General features: G+C 48.7%; 1 protein-coding gene across 1 annotated transcript in view; it reads left to right on the top strand.

Moving 5' to 3' along the window:
• SNRNP200 (small nuclear ribonucleoprotein U5 subunit 200) overlaps positions 1–24625 on the top strand; it is a 442987-nt gene that overhangs the window by 335775 nt on the left and 82587 nt on the right. The window lies entirely within an intron of this gene.

Here is a 24625-nt window from a genome sequence, read left to right as displayed (position 1 = left end):
AGGAGCTGAGATGCTTATCCAAGAAGGCAAGCTCATCTCCAACGCTGCAATTAGATGTGCGCTCGACGTTGCGGATACGGCAGCCAGAGCGGTAAATACTAGTGTGATGTTACGGCGTCAAGCATGGCTCCGCATCTCGGGGTTCAAGCCAGAGATACAGACTGTTATCCTCAACCAGCCCGTTAATCCAGACAACTGTTTGGCCCTGAGGTGGACTCCACCCTCGAGAAAATTAAAAAAGATACTGAGACGGCGAAATCCATGGGTGCACTTCAGTCTCAGCAATACAGAGGGAGCACTTTTCGTCGCTCAGGCACTCGGGGTGTTACCAGAGGACACTTGGCACAACAGGCGCAATTCAGTAAAAGTGGGGCACAGTCCTCATACACCAAACAGGGTAGAGGAGGTTACAGAGGAAACAACGCCAAGGGCAGAGGCAGAGGCAACAACCGTTCCCGTTCCTCTGCCGCCAACAAACAGTGACTTCCTGTCACTGCCCCCCGACCATCCAACACCTGTCGGGGGGAGACTCCAGCAGTTCCTGCCAGTCTGGAAGTCCATCAACACAGACAGGTGGGTAAGGAAACTTATCAAGTTCGGCTATTGTTTGGAATTAACGTCCACTCCACCCAACATACCCCCAAGACAACGTCCTATGTCGGCAGAGCACTTGCACTTATTGCAGCAAGAGCTTCTTGTGATGCTGCAAAAAGGCGCAATAGAGCTCGTGCCACTGGAGGAACAAGGCACAGGGGTTTATTCCCTGTACTTCTTAATCCCAAAAATGGACGGCTCACTCAGACCCATTCTGGACCTACGCCCCCTCAACATGTATATTCTTTCAGAACACTTCCACATGTTAACTCTGCAGCAAGTTCTTCCACTGTTAAACCAGGGAGACTTTCTCGCAACCTTGGACCTCAAGGATGCTTACTTTCACGTACCACTCCATCCATCCCACAAAAAATACCTCCGGTTCACCATTCTAAACAGGCATTACCAGTTCAGGGTCCTACCCTTCGGGGTGACCACTGCTCCCAGAGTGTTCACAAAGTGTCTGGCAACGGTGGCGGCGCACCTCAGAGACAGAACATACATGTCTACCCTTACCTGGACGACTGGCTCGTTCAAGCCAAGTCGACACAGCAGTGCGCCGCAGACATGTCCCGCACTATTCACCTTCTTCACAGTCTGGGGTTTTCGCTCAACTATCCAAAGTCGCACCTTCAGCCAGCACATGTGCGGCAGTATTTGGGCGCGACTATAAATACTCTGACTGCTACAGCTCAGCCGAACACAGCGAGGATCAACAGCATCCAGTCGCTGATTCAAAGATTCAGACCACAGCACTCACTCCCTGCGAGAGTGTTTATGCAGTTGATAGGCATGATGGCCTCCTGCATCTTCATAGTCCCGCACGCGAGGTTGCATATGCGTCCGCTTCAGGAATGCGTGGCGCGCCAGTGGACTCAGGCTCAAGGGCAGTTGAAAGACCTAGTGTTGGTAACTGGTCGGGCATACAACTCTCTGCATTCGTGGACTCCACACAACCTTTGCAAGGGCCGACCGTTCCAGGAGCCTGTGCCACAAATAATCCTGACAACGGACGCATCCTTCCAGGGTTTGGGAGCGCATGTACTCCACTACACAGTGCAGGGGCTATGGTCGGTACAGCAGAAGAAGATGCACTTCAACTACTTAGAACTGATGGCACTGAAGTCCTTCAAAGTACATCTGTGCAACAAGGTTGTGTTGATCCGGACGGACAATATGACGGCAATGTACTATATCCAAAAGCAGGGAGGCACACACTCTCCACAGTTGTCTCATCTGGCTCAGAGCATGTGGAAGTGGGCCATTCAAAGGAACATCTTCCTCATGGCGGAACACCTCCCGGGGGTGGACAATCAGATGGCGGATCTGCTCAGCAGGTACAGCCACCAAATGCACGAGTGGGAGATACATCCATCAGTACTCCACCCGTACTTCCAGCAGTGGGGTCATCCAAAGATAGACCTGTTTGCCACAAAAGAGCCCAAGCTTCGCCGCCAGGTTCCCACACCCACAGTCGCAGGGCAATGCGATATGGATGAACTGGTCAGGCAAATTTGCGTACGCTTTTCCCCCAGCCCCTCTCATACCGCTGGTGGCACGGAAGCTGCTGCAACACTCGATGACACTCATCCTGGTTGCTCCAACGTGGGCACGCCAGCCTTGGTACACCACGTTTCTGGAACTCTCCGTGGTACCGCATCAAAGGTTGCGCCTCACTCCCAAGCTCTTGACGCAGAACCATGGCGACATTCAGCACCCAGATCCGCAACAGCTGAACCTAGCGATCTGGCTCCTTAGGTCTTAGAGTTTGGCTACCTTAATTTGCCCCCGGAATGCATGGACATCATCCGGGAAGCAAGAAGGCCAACAACCAGAGCTTGCTATGTGGCAAAATGGAAGCGGTTTGTCATTTACTGTACAAAACATCATATCAGCCCGCTAGATGCATCCATTCCTAATATCATCTGCTATTTGTTACATCTTTACAAATGTAATCTGGCGTATGCTTCCATTCGGATACACTTATCCGCCATAGCAGCTTATCTCCAAAACAGGCAGCACCTCTCAGATTTCAGGGTGCCTGCCATCAAAGCATTCCTGGAAGGGCTGAAACGAGTCATCCCCCCCAGGTCCCCACCAGCTCCTGTGTGGAACCTCAATGTGGTCCTCACCAGGTTGATGGGACCACCCTTTGAGCCTCTACATTCCTGTGAGATTCAGTTCTTGACATGGAAAGTGGCTTTTCTCATTGCCATCATGTCGCTACGGCGTGTTAGTGAGCTACAAGCGCTCACGATACAAGAGCCATTTATTCAAATTCATCCTAGCAGGGTAGTGCTGCGCACTAACCCTAAGTTTCTCCCTAAGGTGGTGTCGCAGTTTCATGTCAATCAATCCATTGAACTACCCACATTCTTTCAAAACCCTGAAACAGTAGCAGAAAGAATGCTCCACACGCTTGATGTCAAACGAGCATTACTGTACTACATTGACAGGACCCAAGCTTTCGAAGACACAACAGCTATTTGTTGCCTTCTCAGCCCAGCACAAAGGCAACCCCATTTCCAAGGCAGGAATAGCCAGGTGGATCGTTAAGTGTATTCAAATTTGCTACCACAAGGCTAAGCGCACTTTAACGGTCCCCCCCAGGGCCCACTCCACACGCAAGTTAGGGGCCTCCATGGCTTTCCTGGGTAATATTCCTTTGGAAGATATTTGTAGAGCAGCCACGTGGATTACTCCACACACCTTTACTAAACACTACTGTGTAGATGTGCATTCCAAACAGCAGGCAGCTGTAGGTCAGGCTGTTCTTAAAACTCTTTTTCTAACTTCTGCAGCCGGCACGGGCGGCCGCCGTTAATGGAGGGACTGCTATGTATTCTATGCACAGATATGAATTTAGCAGCCCACATGCCTCGAACTGAATATGCTACTTACCAGTATGCATCTGTTCTTGGCATGTAGGGCTGCTAACATTCATATCGCCCGCCCTCCTCCCCGGCGCCCGTAGCGGCTGCAGGTAATTTCTTGCATTCAAACATTAGCATGGTCATCATTTACACTATTTCACTCCATCTCTGCACAATGGCTAAAAACAATCTGGGGATGGAGTCGATGCCCAAGCGCACTGTAGTCCAGGGGAGGAGCCACCTATCTCGTGATACTTCGAAGACTTCCAGGACAACAATGTGCAATCATCCGGACCCAACACTAGGCGGCGATCTATGCACAGATATGAATGTTAGCAGCCCTACATGCCAAGAACAGATGCATACTGGTAAGTAGCATATTCAATCTGTAAGAAACAGTAGTTAGTGTCAATTCCTTACTGCCCCACCCATCCTCCCTGTTCTGCAAACCGATATCTTGGGTAAAGGACATCCCTTTCAGGGCCCTAGTTTCATGGCACCAGTGTCGGTTTCTATCATGGCTCTGTGTTCCTGGCGCGGAAAGCTGTGTACAGAACTGACGTCCGCGCGCGAGGATGGCGTCTAAGTACTCCGACGTCATCCCGGCGATCACGACGCCGATGCTGACGAACGCGGAGCTGCAGACAAAGCAAGGGTACTGCTGCCGAAAATATTCTGGATCCAGCCTGACGCCTTGACGGAACCGCTCCGTCATCAGCCGCGGTGGCGCTGTCCTGATGACGGAGCGGTTCCGTCATGGCCCGCCCGGCGCGGATTCCGCGCCTGCGCTGAGCGTTCTATTGAGCGGGCGGGGCCATGACAGAACCGCTCCGTCATAAGCACTGCGCAAACGATGCTGGTGATGGAGCGGTTCTGTCGCCAGCATGCGCCCACCGCATTTCCACCCCGCCCCCTTAGCACTGCTGTGGAATAGCCGCCGCAGTGAAGGGGTTAAAAGACCTGTGAAGTGCTCTGGTGCGGCTGTGTGTGTGCACGGGAAGCTGTGTCAGCCCGGGCAGACGCACACAACGGGGGGGGGGGGGGGGGGGAGGGGGGGGGTGAAAGCTGAAGCCCTTTTGAGTCCTATAAATGTTAAATGTCAAAGTTTTCGTGTACTGGCAGTTGGCTCGATATGATTTACTATCGCAAAGGGTTCATCCCTGCTGGAAAGTCGGAACGTGTATGTGTACAATGAGTCATGCTGTATATTCGCAAACTGTATTTTATGAGGTTTGATGATACCTGTGAGTAAAAAATTAGCTAGCTATCGCGCCAAGAATTTTCAATTCTATTAAGGACACGGAGGCGAGGATTATGCTTCTCTTTCTTTTAATGCTACACACAGCAGCCAATGAAAACGTATATGTAAAACAAAACTACATTTCCCATGATGCTCACACACATCACTTCCTGTAATGGCCCATAGGACCCAGGCAACACCGGATATAGTCCTCTTTCTTTGCTACGAACATGAGTCCATTAATAACTTTGATCCAACATGAATCGCCTCCAACGTGGAAGAACAGTCAACTGGAAAAAATTCCATCAAACCGCCAGACATTTAGTCCATCTTCTTTTCAGAACCTGAAAGAATGAGAAAAAACACGCCCGTAAAGTCTGTCAAACAGAACATATCAGGGTGGGCATAATATTACAATACATGTAATAAACGGGTGGGATAATCCTCACCTCCGTGTCCTTAATAGAATTGGAAATTCTTGGCGCAATAGCTAGCTAATTTTTTATTCTATTACAGGACCGGAGGCTTCGTATTATGCTAGTTTAACTCTCTTGAAACACCACAGAGGAAATATCACCCACTGGTTTATAGTAAAACTGTTTGAACGTTGATTCAGAAGACCAATCAGTAGAATGCATTATATCCTGAATAGTACATCCCAACATAAAACTTTTAGACGCCATGGCGCCCCGAACAGAATGTGCACCAAACACCTGAGTATCAATGCCAGCCTCCTGCATTATAAATTTCAACCACCTGGCTATAGTGGCCGCAGTAACAGGTCTGAAAGGCTTCTGTAAAGCAATCAACAATTGCGAAACACCTGGAGGTCTTACATTTTTTGTACATTCCTCGTATGCTTTAAGGCATTGCACCACACACAGTTTAGCATTGCTAGGAAAGGCATAGTAATCAACACAACAAGACAGTCTTAGTTCTGGCTGTTATATTAAAGGAAACCCCCTCCGGGGTGTATACTCTACCCGTAATATCCAGTGCCTTCACGTCAGAAGAACGGCGACAAGCCGAAAGACAGAGTAACATAGCGAGTTTGGCTGAAAGTTGCTTTCTGGACAACAAATCGTTATGGGGCCAGTTCGCGAGAAAATCGAGCACTTTAGAGACGTCCCATAAGGACGTATACTTAGGCTTAGGCGGATTCGCAACCCGAATCCCCTTCAATAGCTTACAGACCATAGGGTGCATACCTACCGGTTTACCATCAATCTGAGTGTCCCGCCGAAATCACGGAGCGGAAGTTGTTAACAGAACGATAAGCTAGCCCCTCCGATGCTTTTGCAGAAAGAAAATTTATGATACAGGGCAGTCCTGCCCCCACGGGATCCACGTGCCGTTCCATGCACCAACGAACCCAGCCCTTCCAGGCGGAAGAATACCGCTTTCTGGTGGAGGGAGCCCAGGCTTGGTCAATAAAGGCTGAAGCCTGTTCCGAAAACTCTGGCATTTGCCAACGTTTCCTGAAAGTCTCCAGGCTATCAGTGTTAGACGCCCCGACAGAACCATCGGGTGTATCTCTCCCTGAGGGCCCTGGAGCAGCGTCGGAGAATCCGGGATCCTCCTGGGAAGGTCGCAGCACAGTTCCAGAAGGCCCGGGAACCACAGCTGCGACTTCCAAAGGGGAGTCACTAAAATCAACTCCGCCTTCTGATGCAGAACCCGAGAGCACAATCGGGGAATCAGAATGAAGGGGGGAAACGCATAATTCAGCGACTGAGACCAGTCCTGAGAAAAAGCATCCGTCGCTAAAGCCAACGGATCCGGTCTCCAACTGAAAAATGTAGACATCTGACGATTCAGGCGGGACGCGAAAAGATCGATCAGGCATGTCCCCCAAATCGATTGCAACCAGTGCACCACTTTCGGGTTGAGTTGCCAATCGCTGTATTCCTTCAGGTGGCGCGAGTGCCAATCCGCCACCACATTCGACTGTCCCGGGATGTATTCCGCTGTGACCGAAATCTGATGGGTCAGACAGTAATGCCAGAAATCCTTGGCTATCTCGACTAACATGGAGGATCTTGTACCCCCTAGTTTGTTGATGTAGCGCACCGCCGAAATGTTGTCCATCCTTAGTAGGATGCAACAAGACACCTTTTTGGGTGCCAGTGTTCTGACTGCGAACGAACCGGCTAGCATCTCGAGACAATTTATGTGCAGCTCTAGCTCCTGCAGAGACCACCTGCCTCCGGTGGAAATACTTCCACAACGCGCACCCCAGCCTCAACGGCTGGCATCGGACTCTATGACCACTTCTGGAACCGAGCCGAAGACGGCCTGACCGTTCCAAGCCACCACGTGGCCCAACCACCACTGGAGTTCCTGTCGAACGTCCGACGACAGGGGAACCAGATCCGTGTAGGAGAGACCCTCCTGAAGGTGTTGAATCTTCAAATGCTGAAGGGCCTGGTAGTGTAGGGGCCCCGGAAATATTGCCTGCACAGAGGATGCCAAGAGACCCACTACTCTGGCAATCGCTTGCAACGTCACCGTCTGTCTGGATAACAGAACGCGCAATTCCTTCTGGATGTCGCGTGGGAGACTCAGTTGAGCCTTTTGTGAGTCTATGAGAAAACCCAGAAATTCTATCATCTGGGACGGGCAGAGAACCGACTTCTTCTCGTTGACGACAAAACCTAGGTTTTGCAGAGTAACAATAGTCAAGCGCAGATGCTGAAGAGCTGTATCCTGCGTCTGTGCCATGATCAGAACGTCGGCTAAGTACACTATCATACGGAGCCCCTGCTCCCTGAGATATGCAATCACTGGTTTTAACACCTTGGTGAAACACCAAGGAGCCGACGAGAGACCGAAAGGCAGGACCAGATACTCGTACCAGTGGTCTCTCTATTGGAACTGTAGAAACCTCCGATGGGGAGAAAAAATCGGAACGGATCGGTAGGCGTCCTTCAGGTCCAAGCGGACCATCCAGTCCCCCTGTTTCAACAGGTCCGCCAGAAGATGGATGCCCTCCATCTTGAAGTGTTTGTAAACTAAGAACTGGTTGAAGGATTTTAAATTGAGTACCAACCTGTAACCTCTGCCCTTCTTCTGTACTAGAAAAATATTGCTGCAGAAACCACGAGGGCCCGCGTCGCAGCGTGCTATCACGTGTTTCTGCAGCAATTCTCCTATTTCTGAATCGATAAAAAGCTCTTCTGCTTGGGAAAAAAACAACTGTCTGGGGAAAAACTCCTGAACAGGGACCTGAAAGAAATGCAGATGAAAACCTCGAACAGTCTCTAGGACCCAATTGTGAAAGAAATGATAAGTACGACCCCCAAAGGGAAACAGGAAAGGATCTGGAGCACTCCCCTCCTGATTCTGAAGCCTGGAAGCCGCCACGGTAAGAACCCTTGTTGAAGCGGCGCTTGTTGAACCGCTGTCTGGTAGGGTAGAAGGTTCCTCCTCTGGTGGAATCCCATTCTCCTCTACCACGGCCCAAATAACCTCTCTGGGGGTCTTGGAACTCCTGACGGCCAAACTAGCTTCCCCGGCCTCGTCCGGCCCTGTTAAAAACACCAGTTTGTAGGGCACGCTTGATGCCAGACTGAGCTTTATCCAAAGTGGTAAAAGTACCCACATACTTTGCCACGTCCTTAACAAAACGGTCGCCGAACAGGTTGCCATCTGCCAGAGGCCCTGGTTCTGCATTGGCCAGTTCGGTGAGGTTAGAGTCCATCCTCATGAGAAGGGACTTCCTACGTTCCGTCGAAATTGCACAGTTCGCGTTGCCCAAAAGGCAAATGGCCCTCTGGGTCCAGCCCGCCGATCCATGGCCGAGTTGGATTCTTGGGCCTCCAAAGCCATCTCTAGGATTTGTGCTAGAGGACCGACCACGTCCAGGAGTTTGTCCTGGCAGCCCCTCCATGCGCGGTCAATACCCTTTTTGGGCACCTTGGCGAACTTCTTGAGAAAGGTGAGCATACTGGGGTCAATATCGGGGGTCTCCGCCACCTTGTCGGAAATGTCAGGCCGCGGGCATTCCGACCGGAGTCTATTCCTAACCTCTTTGTCAAAACTCCTACGGAGATTGTCATGGATGTAGGCAGCGACCTCCGGGGCTGGGAGCCAATCGGAAGATCTCGGGTGGACGATATCTGCCGGGTCGAAAGTGAAGGGAGTGGACAGAGACTGGGCAGATTCGACATGCTTGGATTTCTTTGACCGCTTTTTAGGTGGAGATTCGTCAGACGTGTCAGTAGCAGTGGTAGTATCCGTGTCAGTATCAGTAACCACTACCTGGGTGTTCCTACCAGAATCAGGAGCAGGCAGGGAGGACATAGAGTAAGAGTGAGGCCAAACCTCAGAGGGCGCCTGAGATGTCGCTGCGCCCTTCTTCGCGGTGTCGGCTGGAGTGAAACCCTTTTGCATTTTAACAAACTTTTCCAGCTGTTTTGTGATCGGTTTCAGAGCACTAGCCAGAACCTGCTGTACAGTTCCAGGAACTGCCTTCTCCAGGGCCTTGTTGACGGAATCTTGGACAGTGCCGTCCAGAGCCTCAACAATTTTCTCCTCAACAGAAGGATTAACCACTTCCTCAGCATAGACATTCTCCTCATCATATGTCACCCAGTCCTCCATGGTGGCACCAAATTTGTACATAGACTTGCTCATGATGACCAAGAGCAAAAGAAGAAGAGGAGTCACAGGGGGAGCCAACCCACAGCACAAGATATAGAGATAAGGGCAATCGGGTACCTAGCTCCTCAGCCAAAGGCTGTATTAAGTTATTGCAGCCCACAGGCGTAAATATGGAGCCAATATCCTTTGAAAAGTGCAATCAGTCAAAAGAGGTGTGCTCCCTGTAGGCCCAGCAGTTGTTACAGCTTGCCAAGCGTCAAGAACCTCCTCCGATGGAATCAGCAGGAGAATGATCGAGAAAAAATACCAAAACTAACTAAAAAACGGGAAGTAGCAATGTGCGTAGCCCAATCCTACTGAAAACCAGCCCAATTGGGCTACGCACGTCGAAACTATTAATTTAACCTAACTATTGGCTCCGAGCGTGTGAGGCCAATCAGGGAGGGCCAAGCGCTCTATATTTTAAAAGGATTTCGCCGTCGGCGAGTCGGTACCATGCCCAATAAACCTACACATGTCCCCAAAGCAAAACGGCATCCGCCGCGATCTCCGCGCCTCCGCGCGTGCAGGGAAGGTCAAAACTCCTCGGTAAGCAAGCGCGACATCAGCGCTGCTCCCGCAAGCAAAACTCAGTGCTCCGGTGCGCTCGCGGTCCCCGTAAACTCCGGGACGGAGCGCGAGCACACGCGGAGCCGAGAGCTGAATAATGAGCAACCCGCTCATCATGGCATCTAGTCTTCACTCTTCTGAGGCTTGCCCAGTGTCCTGCGGTGGGCTGACTGTTGAGTCCCAAAAATCAGCGGACTGTTGCCCTTCCATTTCTGGTGCTTTGCACCATTTTAATATGTTCCTACAGTTTCTCGTTGCTTAAATGGGTGTAATTTCTGATATTTATATGTTTCCCTTCTCCACTTTGCTTGATTTTGCGCACGAGAAGGTGTCAGTCATAGTTGTTGAAATGTCACTCATAATTACACTGAAATTATGAAAATGTCACACATAGCAATTTGAAACCTTGGCAGCTATAAGTCCGATGGGCGTAGCGCGCCTTCCGGCAGGTAAGAGAGCTTTTGTAACATTGCTAGTCCACTTGGTGCTGCCTAGTTTCCGGGGTGGGGGTGGCTTGACGAAGGGTTGGAGGGGGAGGGAGGGAAATCGATGGGGCACGAAGTGCCCAGGCTGTTGCAATTTCACCCGAGCTATCCAGTTTAATTCATACAGATGAAATGCTTTGCTAAAACTGAAAGCGACTATTTCATAGTTGAGGAGACTCCTTGCCTCACACTGCAGATGAAATGAATGTCTGTTACTTGCTTTCAGTTTTAGCAGAGAAGGCTTCCTGCCTCCCACTGCAGCTGAAGCATTTCAGCTCTCAGAATTTAACCCCGTCCAGGGGGGTTACCTCTACCCAGAAAGGCGACAATGTTGCTTTTTAAATTACACCAGCAGAAGCGCAATGATCACAGGGCTAAAAGAGTTTTAAGTTACCAGAAGACAATTCCCAGTCAAGTGTTTAAACAGCCTGCAAATTGCTTCTCATGACACTAAATATGGTTATAAATAAAGAAGTATATATTCATTTATGATATGACTTTTCTGTTTTTGTTCCCTTTTATTATCAGTCATATCATTCAGGCAGCCCTAAAACACAATTTAAAGTGCTTTCTATTTATATTTGCTGGTCAGAGTATGCACAGATAAGTGCTGAAAATGGAGTTTTAGGTGACTGCTTATTTTTGTACCACCTGGGACATCAAAATAATGAGCTGGCAACCCTAATCACAAAACTGAAAGTTTGTTGCAAGATCAGCCCAGTATTTATTTCCTCAACTCTCGATCCCTGGTTAATGCCATAATAGCAATAGCAATAGTTTAACATATCTGAAACCCTGCGCTGCCGTCAATAACATGCTGAGTTACTGCAAGCGTCTGGGAATGCACCCTGCATTCAGACCACTCACTCCTCATTCTCGCCCTTCACTTTCACCCTGCACTCCGTGATCACTCTGCTCTCACAATGCACTTGCGCGGTTTTCCCTGTACCTCAACCTGCAGCCACACAAGCACACTACCCACCCTGCACTCATGTGACACTTCACTCACCTGTCCCCCTCACTGTTCAATCTGCAATCTCACTTAAACAAGCCCATCACTAACCCTGCATTCATTAGTCCCACTCTGCACTAACATGCACACCCAAATTCATATGGTCACCTCACTCACCCTGCAGTCACTCCACCTACCCTACCCTCACACTGTTGCATACCTCACTGTGCACTCACATGAGCATTCCTGCCACCCTCACAGCACAGAGGGTTAATGTGCCTGCTACAAAGAAGGTGTACCATGCAGATCAAAGAACTGAGGGGCATAAGTTCAAGGAAGTTGCGTAGTGAGGCGTTAGCAGTCATGGGTTAAGGCCTCTCTCCGCCACTTCAGAAACGGAAGGCTGCACCCTATTTACAACAATATGGTGCAGCCTTGCGTTTCCCCATCGCTGGCGCTACACTTAGCAGTGTAGCGCCAATGCAGACACCATTGCACCATAGTGAAAGGGTGTCTGCATGCAGGGGAAAGATTGTTTATGTACAGGAGGGGAACCTTCCTGTACATAAATAATCCTTAAATGCCATTTGTCACACTTCCATGTGTGCTGCTTAATGCAGCACACACAGAAATCACAATTTTTTTTTTTTAAGATTACAAATACAAGGCATTTGGCTTTTTCCATATGTGCTGCACAAGACAGCACACATGGATGAAGCAAAAATGAGGAGAAATAATGCATTTCTTTTAGTTTCACCAGCTTAAGAACAGGGTTTCCCTGTTCTTAATTTTAACGCTGCCTCCCTTTTACGCTGCCCTTGTAAATAGGGTGCAGCATCAAAATCAGTGCCTGTTGCAGTGGAACGCCCACCGCAACACCCACTGCCCATCCTTTCACGCTAAGTAGAACATGAAAGGGGGCCTTATTTACAAGGCGGCGTTAAGCCAAGTTAAGTGGCTTAACTCTGCCTTGTAAATAGGGCAATGCCCCTATCGCCACCACAACATTGTAAAAAGTGACGGTGTGGTTTTTATAGGGGGTTGTACATATGCCCCTGCTGAGTATGATGAAACTATGAGTAGCACTATAAAATATAAAAAAAATTATATGTTTGCCAGAAAGGTGCCATAGAGAGATGAGGTGCATTGTTGGTGAGTGGTAGTGAGGGAATTCATGGAGAAGGAGGAGACACTCATTGTTTTCAACATTATTTGCCAGATATGGCCGGGATATGCAGGTGGCGGTCGATTATGTAGTGTACCAGCTTCCAGAAATTTCTGTCAGTGGTGGCTGGGGGCTGACTTTTAAAAAAAATTCAGCTCGGGGGCTCAACCTTCAGAAGTTTGAAGACCTCTGTTCTAAGGTAAGGAATCTAACACGAACTACTGTTTCTTACAGATATATCATTTTGCAGCGTGAATCTTTCTGGATTCACTATGCTGTGCATTATTCAGCGGTCTAGTGGTTGGGTCCGGAATCAAAGTCTTTTTTTTTTTTTTCGTAGCCCAGGTGGGGGTCGACGTCCCACCTTCTGATGTACTTCCTGTGATGTCGGCACGCTTCCTGCGGAAGCTCCCACCTTTGGGCGCCATCTTCAGATTCTTTTTTCCGCCGTTGGGTCTGGATAGTCACCGAGAGGCTCCAGAGTTTTTGGAGGAAAGAAGAGGAAAAAGACTAATTCTACATGGAAAAGATTAGAGAAGACACTGAGGAACAAGATCACAGAGCCGGAACGATGAAGAAGGAGGAGAACTTCGATGTCCAACGCAGAATGCGCACACAGGGGGGTCCCTGAGCGCAGGAATGGACACCTTTTAAATTATGCCGTAACTGCCACCACAAATGCACGCAGAACGACCAGCACCCGGTCTGCAACCTCTGCCTACCGGTCGACCACGAGAGCAAGGATTGGAACGCCTGCTCCGTCTTCACCCCAAAGACACTCGGGGTTAGAGAGAAACAGAGAAGAGCCAACTACACCATGCAAGGCAAAGGCCAGCCTCCGTCGCTTCGGGACCTGGGCCTCTCCAGCGACGAAGAGGACAACATCGCCGAGGGACCAGATGACTACACGGTCGTAGAGACTGATAAGAAAACATCTAAAGAGGTAGGAGAGACGTCGACCCCTAAAGCCCCGACAGACTCTCGAAGGTCTGAGTCAGACTCTCGAAAAACAGAGTCCACAAAGGGAGCACTGGCGCCGAAAATCTCGACGGCCGCAGCTGCATCCAAGGACAAACAGCCCAGCGGATCCTTCGAAAAGGACTCCCAGACGGCAAAAACTGGCGAAAAGCCACGGTCGTCGAAGCACGTCCACGAAAAGGACCGCTCGACTATGAAGGAGAAGGACCCAAAGGCTGCTTCGACGTCGAAGAGATCGGCCGAAACACTCGACGCCGAAATGGAGAGAAAGAAGAGGAGGCTCGAGGCTGAAATGGATAACATCCTGCAAAGGAAAAGAGAGATCGACGATAAAATGAAAAGGTTCACGATTCCGTCGAAGCCGACGACGATCGTCGAAACGGAAGAGGAGTTCGAGGCCGAAGATCCGCCAAAAACTACAGAGCCCCAGGAACACCTAGAGGAAGAGGGCCTTTACTACGACGAGGAAGGTGACGATGACCAGCGGACGTGATTCGGCTCGACATCCTCGGTGGCACAGGACCTGGAGTGGCAGGACCTCAACGCTGAAAGCCCAGAAGAACCCGTGCGGACGTACTCTTTGCGGCCTTCGCCGCCAGATGACATTGGTGTCTACAACATGGTCATCAGGAACGGGGCAACGGCTTATGGTGTCAAACTGGAGGTAGAAAAACCAAAGGCATGCTTCTTCTTAGAGAACCTGCTCCCCACTCAAACAAGGAGTCAATTCCTCCACATGCTTCCAAGTGTCCTGGACCAAGGGAGGGAGGCATTCAAAGACCCAGCAACCTGCAGGTCTGTCACGCCTAGGACGGAGAAGAAATACAAGCACTCCTCTAAGGACCCCCCTACATCCAGGAATCCGTCACGGCGGACTCCATTATTGCGGCAACAGCCAGGAAAAGGGCAAACGTTTCAACAACCTCAGGCTCACCACCAGACAAAGAAAGTAGGAGGATGGGCCTAACTGGGAGGAAAATAGAAAGGAATGCAGCGGTACACTGGTGCATTGCAAACTCCAGTGCCCTACTAAACAGACACCAGTACCAGCATTGGGACGAGGTCGAACAGCTGCTCAAGCACCTCCCTGAGCAATACCAACAAAGAGCATCACACCTGGTGGAGGAAGGCAAAAATATAGCAAATTCTTGCCTGTAATCAGCCTTGGATGGGGCTGACATATCCAGCAGGCTTATGATGATCGGGGTCACAGAAAGAAGGCCTGCCTGGCTGAGGATCTCAGGCTTCAAGCCGGAAGTACAGAACAACATCCCGAGCACCCCCTTCAATGGAGAAACACTGTTCGGGGCACCAGTGGATGAAAAACTCACCCTGCTCTAAAAAGAAAATGAGACTGCAAGGTCCATGGGGGCCTTACAATTCAGAGGAATGAGAAGGGGTACCCCGACACAGAGACCAAACGGAAGGGGGGGAACCAGCTGGGAACGTCACACCAGATATTCCAGCAGGCCTACCAGGGCGACAATCAAGCGCAGCAGGGCCAGCAAAAACAAACCTGGCAGTACAATTCTCGGGGCCAGTCCTTTCGCGGGAGGGCGAATGGACCAGGGCAAACAAGAAGAGGGGGCCCAGCAACGCACCTCAAAGTGACTCCATCCCGCCAAGCGTGCCCACCCACACGACTCATCCGAGGGTGGGGCATAACAAGGTCAACAAGAAAGGGTTACACGGACCAAACATCAACGAACATGTAACACCAGTAGGAGGCAGGCTAAAACATTTCTTCCAGGAATGGAAGAAGATAACTACAGACGAATGGATACTCAACATCATACAGTTTGGATACTGCATAGAACTGGAAAAGAAACCACCAAACAGAAAACCAAAAAGGAAGGCGCATTCAGCAAAAGAACTAGTGCTGCTCCTAGAGTAAGCACAAGAACTCCTCCAAAAGGAGGCCATCGAACCAGTTCCATTCAGAAAAAGAAACAAGGGAGTGTACTCAAACTATTTCCTAGTACCAAAAGTGGACGAAACGCTAAGACCCATCCTGGACCTAAGGTTCCTAAACCAATACATAAAGACACAAAAAGTCAAAATGACATCCCTACAAGAGGTCATTCCTCAGATAAGGGACGGAGACTTCATGTCTATCATAGACCTCAAAGATGCCTACCTACACATTCCCATAAACAGGCAGCACAAACATCTACTAAGATTTACCATCATCAAAGAACACTACCAGTTCACAGCCCTAGCCTTCGGACTAAAATCCACACCAAGGGTCTACACCAAATGCCTCCTGCCGTGGCAGCGCACCTGCGGAGGGAAGGGATTCATGTATACCCTTACCTTGACAACTGGCTAATAAAAGCAAGTTCCCACAGGACATGCAAAGAACAAGCACAGCGGGTCACAGAAACGCTGACAGACCTGGCATTCTACATACACTGGGGGAAATCCTCAATGGAACCGGAGCAAGTGAAGATCTTCCTGGGTGCACAGATAAACACCATACAGAGCAAGGTGTTCCCCAGTGACAAGAGAACACTTGCCCTGCTGAAGGAGACACGCCACTACCAGAAGGGGTGAGCTCTGACATGAGGACTTCGAGCAAGATCATGGGGATGATGGCGTCCTGCATACACCTGGTCCCCAATATTCGGCTCCACATGAGACCATTCTGGAATGGTTGCAACAGCAATGGTCATAAGCTACAGGAAGTTGGGAAGATCTAGTGGTTGTAACGCACGCAGTGCAGCTGGAGATAACGTGGTGGAACAAGGAGAACATAACAAAAGGAAAGCCTTTAACACCACCAACCCCAACGGTGACCATCACCATAGATGCATCCCAGATGGGATGGGGAGCACACATGAACAAGCTTAAGGTGAGGGGTCTCTGGACTTCAGCAGATGCGATCAGACACATCAACCACCTGGAACTAAAGACCGTGCTCCTCGCCCTGAAGGCCTTCCAGAAACAACTGTACAACCAGAGTGTGTTGATACAAACAGACCACACAACAACGATGTTCTACATCAACAAACCGGGAGGAACACAATCAGTCGCACTATCCAACCTAGCTCAGGAAATATGGAGAGCTCAGTGCACAGGAAACGCAAAGGCTATTCAGGAGGTGGTGAACATCAATGAAAGACCTATTTGCAACACACCAGAATGCGAAATGCTGATACTTCGCATCCAGGCAACCAGGGGAACAAACCCAGGGGAATGCCCTATGGATAAGCTGGTCATAAACATTTGTCTATGCTTTTCCCCCGATACCACTGATACACTGGGTACTCAGCAAGTGCAGAACCAGCAACATGACACTGATCCTGGTGGCACCACAGTGGGCAAGGCAGACCTGGTACTCACAGATAATGGGAATGGCACAGGGACCACCCCACAATTTCGGGAAAAGAAAAGACTTACTCTCCATGCAAAACGGAGAAGTACTACACCCAGAGCCAGAGAGCCTCTGCCTAGCTGCATGGCTCCTGAAGACATAGAGTTTGCACACCTAAGGCTACCGGAGAGCACTCTACGGGTGCTACGAGAGGCAAGGAGACCTACCACACGAAGGTGCTATGTGGCAAAATGGAAGAGGTTCACACAATGGTGCAGCAAGGAAAAGCTACACTAGAAAATGACCAGGGAATCAAAGGTGCTAAAATAGCTGACAACCTGCTGAAAGCAAAACTACGTTCATCCTCGCTAAGAGTACACCTAGCAGCGATAGTAGCCTACACAAGAGGAGAGACAGGAAAGATCTTCTTTACATCACAAGTAGTTGAGAGATTCCTAGAAGGGGCAAAAAGGATCGCACCACCTAAGAGGATGCCGCCACAGGCATGGAACCTCAATTTAGTCCTAAAAGAGCTTATGAAGGCGCCCTTTGAACCCATTCATAAGGCCTCACTACAAATGCTCACAATGAAGACAGCCTTTCTGGTGGCAATCACCTCGCTGCACAGGGTAAGCGAGCTGCAAGCACTGACGCTACAAGAACCCTAAATCCAAATACACAATGACAGGGTGGTAATGAGAATGGACCCACACGTTATGCCAAAGGTGGTGTCAAAGTTCCACATGAACCAAACAATACAAATACCAAGCTTCTTTCAGAAACCATCCACAAGTGCAGAGAGGGCACTGCACACTCTGGAAGCTAGAAGGGCAGCAATGCATTACATGGAAAGAACGAAGGAGCACAGGAAAACAAAGCAGTTCTTTGTGTCCTTCGGAACCTGTTTCCTGGGTAGACCAGTAACAAAAGACACCATCGCCCGATGGATCGCACAAACGATACAATTCTACCATAAACAGACAGGGCAAGAACTAACAGAGGGGGCACAAGCCCACTCTACCAGGAAAAAGGGAGCAACGATAGCTTTCCTGGCTAACACACCCATTCAGGACATATGTCTGGCGGCTACATGGGCTTCAGTGCACACGTTCACTAAGCACTACTGCATGGATATACAAATGAACAAGGAAGCACAAGTAGGACAAAGTGCTTCAATATATATTCAACAACCAACGCTCATCTTCCACCCATCCGCCACAAACATAACAAACCGCTACAAAGTCTATGCACAGCATTGTGAATCCAGAAAGATTCACGGTGCAAAACAAATAGTTTCTTACCTGTCGGTGTAGTTTTGCAGCTTGAAGATCTTTCTGGATTCACTAACGAACCCACCCACCTCCGCCAGAAAGAGGAGGCATGAGAATAAGGTGGAAATACAAGAAATACAATTCAAAAAGACACTTTATGAGACAAAGTGGAAAATCATTTACTTTAAGGAAGAACTTGAAAACATTGCCAAGGATTCACAAACAGAACACAAAAACAAGAAAAAAAGAATACGAAGATGGCGCCCAAAGGTGGGAGCTTCCGCAGGAAGCGTGCCGACGTCACAGGAAGTACACCAGAAGGTGGGACGTCGACGCTAGACTGTGGAATAATGCACAGCATAGTGAATCCAGAAAGATCTTCAAGCTGCATAACTACACCGACAGGTAAGAAACTATTAGCAACTGAAGGTAAGTAACTTGTGCGCCAGGACCCAATGGGATTCTCCCAGAACTATACCCGAGTGATACTGACTTTTGGGCCCTCGAACTAACCAAGGTTCTAAATGCCTCTGTGAAGGAAGGCCCACCTCCATCATGGGCTACCGCAGTTAACGTCCCAATATTTTTAAAAAGGGACGGGTATAGCCTGTCATGCTACAGACCCATCTCGCTACTTGTTTCTGCTGTCAAAGATCTAGTTTTCTTTTGTTGGATAGATTATCAACCTGGTACTGGGATCATAACAGGCTTTCTGCTTTCCATTTTGGTTTTAGATCTGGAAGACCAGCCATTGACCAGTGTTTGAATCTATGTCTAATCCTCAACAAATACACTGTGCCTTGGAAGGCCTTCGACCGGGTCAATCATGACAAACTCTGGAGAATCCTAGGGATAGACAAGGATATAGTCTATTTTATGAGAGACCTTCATCCCCATATGACGGCCTCGGTCAGATACACCGTCATTCCCAATGCACAGAAAGTTTTAATATGATGCAGGGGTGTATTATGGCCTCCTTTTTATTCACCCTATATATTCATAATCTTGACCTCATTCTGGTGGAGGGAGTAATTGATTGTCCACAAATACAACATTTGCCTCTGCCTGTCCTGCGGTATGCGAACAACGCTGTGCTTATGGCAAAAACAGACAGGGGCTTGCAGGCCCTTATCTACCTATCTGTGGGTTTTATTGTAGAAGTGGACCTTAGCACCATTATCAATAATTGTGATGTAAGGATAGCTGGTCTGAGAAATACAAAGTTCTGAACTTTTAAGATAGGTACACATACCCTCACAAGAGTGAAAGTCTTTCCCTATTTGGGTGACTTGCTGGACGCCGATATACTGTGTAACCCCTTATTATCTGGCAAGCAGTAGGACCTTGGTAGAACCAATGCAGCTATCTGGACGTTTGCCACTAGACTGGGTAGGAAACTGATCAGCACCCTGCTACATGTCTGCCATCTGGGGGCTACAGAATGCATGACTCCCTGCAGGTGGCTGAAAATATATACTTTTCAGGTTTAGTGGGTGCGCACGTGAACTAAGTCCAAAACAAATGATGATTGTATATAAAAATATTTCTTCTTTATTTATTCAAATTTGTAGAAAATGTCATTGATAAAATCACATAAAAGAGATCAGCCAACGCGTTTCAATCCCATGCAGGGAGCTTCCTCAGGGCAGTATAAACACAATGAGATTCCAAAATTAGAGAATCCATCAATGTATATGTGTTGATAGGAAGGACAGTAGGTATTCACCATCAGCTTCAAAACTTCTCTTAGTATTCACGATTCAAATATCAGTAGAATGACCGCCAGCTAGTTCAATAATCGAATCCTAAGGCTGATTCGGCTTAAAAAAGTGCAGATGTACATGGACACGCAATGAACCTCCTTATGTTATTCAGGATTCCCGTGTCCCCAAAGAAAGCGATTGCCAGATAATTCAATAGTCCACTCCCAAGACTGAGTTGGCTTTAGAAAGAGAGTGCGTATTCACGCAGAAAACCTCTTATCGTGGATGAACATAATATAGCCCGTAGTATTGAGTGCAGTCCAGTCTCCTGGCAGGTATGAGGAAATATAATTATTCCTCAATTGGAACACGAGCGTGGTCCCAGAATCCGGACCGATCGCTCGCGTGCTGTCGTCCGGCGTGAATCTTCCCGATATACTGGGTAACCCCTTATTATCTGGCAAGCAGTAGGACCTTGGTAGAACCAATGCAGCTATCTGGACGTTTGCCACTAGACTGGGTAGGAAACTGATCAGCACCCTGCTACATGTCTGGGGGCTACAGAACGCATGACTCCCTGCAGGTGGCTGAAAATATATATGTGTGAGGCATGTGTGCTGTAGATACACATGCTTTGCATAATCCTGCCATCTAGTGTTGGGTCCGGATGTTTGCAAGTTGTTTTTCTTCGAAATATTTCCTAGTCACAAGGTAAGGTGACTCCTCCTTTCGGTGATAGTGCGTATGATCATCAAATTCATTGTAAGATTAGTTTTTTTTCCGCCATCCGGTTCGGAACCGTTCTTCGGGTTCCCTCGACCCGCATTCCTCTCTACCCTCAACAGTATTGTTTTTGTTCGTTTTTCCCACTTCTGCGCGTATCGTTTCGACAATGGAATTGACTTTTCGATCGGAAAGCTTCATGGATGGCCCTCTGGCCTAACCGCGCTGAGTCAGCTCTCCATTGATGGATCGGACGCTAATAAAATGTTGCCACGCTAAGCACCCTCACACTGATTCACACGAAGTGTGCAACTTGTGGTTGTCTCCTGAGCACAAAGAAGAAGATTGTGATGCTTTCAGATCGTTCCGATCAAAGAAAACTTTTTTGATCGTTGGGCTTGACCTCGAGTGTTGCAGTGTCAAAGCATCGAAGACATGCCGGACATCTTTGGTGAAGACTCTGGTCAGGAAGACATTGGGGCATCATCGGCAGAGGAGGAGGGAGCCATCTCTGAACGGGACTCAGAAGAGAAGCTTGAGATAGACCTTGACGCTGAAGAACTGCAGCAGGGACAAGGTGACATGAGTACAGAAGACCCCTTGCCCCCACAAACAATTCCCAAAAAACACTAGGCTGCCTTCTGGCCAAGGTCTGCACGGAGATGACGTTTCCATTGCCATGCCTCCAGGCTCCGCTCCGAAACACCAAGTCAAGCCTTTCGGCTAGGTACCAAGTCGTCGAAAGTCCTCCTTGGAACCAAAGCCATCCAGTTCCAAGCACAAGCCCGGGTCAGAGCCGAAATCCTCCGTTCCGAAAGGCCAACTTACACCAGCACTGAAAACGCCCGCACCGAAAACTTTGGCGCTGAAAGAGAAAGACACCCCTTTGAATCCGAATATAGACATTGTTCCACTAACACCAGAGCCGAAGTAAAAGAAGCTTTATATTAACCCTGAGACTGACCGTATTCACACTAAGCCGCCTTATAGACACAAGCTTCTTGATGAGGACCTTTCTTACAAGATCCCTTTAAAGAGGAAATCTGTTGCCACAAGTCCTTTGTGTCTACCATCACCACCACCTCCACATCCCTTGCAACTTACACCTCAGGATTTTCCACAATCTCACCGTGAAGATGACAATGCTGATGATAGGGGGATACATCTCTCATTAGAACCATGGGCAGATTATACAATTGATCCCCAGCAGATAATGATCCAGACCTTTACTCATCCAAGCCATCTCCTCCAGACGACATGGCATTACACAAAGAATCACTAGAGGAAGATTTTTTATATGAAACTTTGAGTTCCACACACAGGTCATCACAAACACATCCTGTGCTTAAAGGCATGATGAGACACGCTGGTGAGATTTTTAAGGACCCAGTAAGAGCACAAATACTGACTCCTAGGGTTGACAAAAAATATAAGGCTTCACCTACAGACCCCATATTTATCAAGGGCCAGTTACCATTAGATTCTCTGGTAGTGTCTAATACTCGTACGTGGGTAAATTCTCAGACATCAGGAGATGCTCCTGCGCCAGATAAGGGGTCCAAGTTAATTGACGCTTCTGGCAAGCGTATAGCTGCTCAAGCTGCGAATCAGTGGCTCAATGCGAATACGCAGGGTCTTTTAGCCAGGTACGACAGGGCACACTGGGATGAGATGGAGCAGTTGCTTCAATATCTCCCAGATGAGCGTAAAGCTAAGGCTCAGGACTTAGTAAATGAAGGTAAACTAATTTCTAATTCATCTATACGTTGTGCGCTAGATGCTGTAGACACCGCGGCTAGAGAGGTTAATCATATCATCTTGCTCAGGAGACACGCTTGGTTAAGAATTTCTGGGTTCAAGCTAGAAGTTCAGCTATCCATCCTTAATACACCTTTTGATAAAAAACATCTCTTTGGTCCAAGCGTAGATCAAGCGTTAGAGAAGATGAAAAAGGACACTGAAATGGCCAAGTTCATGGAGCGCTCCAATCTCCGTCCAACGCTCCTTCCGTCGCTCCTTTTACAGAGGAGGGTCTAAAACCCTAACCCTAGACCAGAATACCTCCACATATATAGGTACCAACCAGTCCTCACTCTCCAGAGGATTCTTTCGAGGAGGTTATAGAGGCAACAATTTCAAAGTTAGGGGTAAGGGCAACACACCACGTGGCTCCCCTTCCCCTGATAAAACGGTGACTTGCCCACGCTTCCCCCGACTACACAACACCTGTCGGGGGAAGGCTTCAACAATTTCTCCCCGTTTGGCAGTCCATAACAACAGATAAATGGTTGATTGAAATTATCCAGCATGGTTATTGCCTGGAGTTTACCAGCAATCACCACAAAACATTCCACCTCGATCCCACAAATTGTCACCAGAACACCTACAATTGCTAGAATAAGAGGTTCAATCTCTCTTACTAAAAGGAGCCGTAGAGCGGTCCCAATACAGTAACTGGGCTCTGGGGTTTACTCTTTGTAATTCTCATTCCCAAAAAAGGATATTTCCTAAATCCTATTCTGAATCTCAGAGAGTTAAACCATTAGATACTGTCAGAACACTTTCACATGGTGAAGCTTCAACAGGTACTCCCACTTTTGCAAAGTGCAGATTTTATGTCTGCTCTAGATTGAAAAGATGCATATTTTCATGTTGCAATTCATCCGGCTAATCGCAAATACCTCAGATTTGAGATAGCAGACAAGCATTACCAGTTCAAAGTGCTTCAGTTCGGAGTGACTACAGTGCCCAGAGTTTTTACCAAATGCCTGGCAGTAGTCGCCGCTCATCTTAGAAGACAGCAGATTCACGTCTTCCCCTATCTAGACTGGCTTAACAAACCCAGCACTCACCAGAACGGTCTACAACACAGACTGATCACAATAGATCTACTTCATCAACTGGGGTTCATCATCAACGCTCAACAATCTCACCTGCATTAGTCCCAGATGCAGTCTTACTTAGGAGCCAGTCTAGACACAGTCAAAGCTCTAGCCTCTCCCAATGTAGCCAGCACACACAATATTCAGGCTATGATTCTACAATTTCAACCCAACCAAGCTTTGCCAGCCTAGTTTTCATGCAACTGCTGGAAATGATGGTGTCTTGCATTGCTATTGTACCCCATGCAAGGCTTCCCATTCGTCCTCTACAAGAGTGCTTGGCACGACAGTGGAATCAGTCGCAGGGTCAATTAACCGATCTGGTGTTGGTAGACGGCCTTACCCATCGCTGTCTGCCGTGGCGGAATCTGCAAAACGTATCAAACGAACGGCCTTTCATCGACCCTATTTCACAGATCGTGCTCACAGCAGACGTATCTCTAACAGGTTGGGGGGGCTCATCTCAAAGGTTACACAATACAGGGCCTATGGAGAAACAAGCACACAACTATCTAGAGCCATTAGCAGTTTTTCTAGCAATCAAAGCTTTTCAAACTCACCTCGTAGCCCAAACTGCCTTAGTCCGAACAGACAACAAACGCTGTTTGTGGACTCGAGATATAAAACAAACAAGATCGCCATTGCCGGCGAGGCGCGAGGCCATGCCCACTCCGAGGCCACGCCCTCCGCCCTCACCGGTTATAAAAACACTGACTGCGAGTGTTTTGCTTTGGAACCACGTACCCTCCTGAGGCGGAAACCGGGAGCATTACGATCCTTCTTTTAAAAATTGTTTGTCACGAATAACTCTGTATTTTTAGAATTTCACTGTCTCCTGGCACCTCTGGAATTCACTGTTTGAACTCCTAAACCCACCGCACAGCCGATCTAACGCTGTTTATGGACTCGAGATATAAAACAAACAAGATCGCCATTGCCGGCGAGGCACGAGGCCACGCCCCCCGCCATCCTTCACCTCTTAAAAATATGTGCATCCACCGTACGCGCAGCGGACGGGCGCAGCGGGCGCGCCTAAGGCAAGCCCGTCTTCGCCCGTCCTCGCCAAGTCATCGCCTCTTGCCAGTCCCCCTGCTCAAAAAATACGGACGGCTTATTACTATGACAAAGATCTTCTCCTTGCACTCAACCCAGGCCAACGCTGTGACAAGCTAGAGGGCTGCATTGGATAGACTGCTCTTCAGTGCAATTCCTGTAGCCTATTTATATCTGAGCCA

Source organism: Lissotriton vulgaris, chromosome 11 (genome assembly GCF_964263255.1).
Source record: "Lissotriton vulgaris chromosome 11, aLisVul1.2, whole genome shotgun sequence".
Classification (NCBI taxonomy): Eukaryota; Metazoa; Chordata; class Amphibia; order Caudata; family Salamandridae; genus Lissotriton; species Lissotriton vulgaris.
This window is presented reverse-complemented; position numbering and strand designations above follow the sequence as displayed.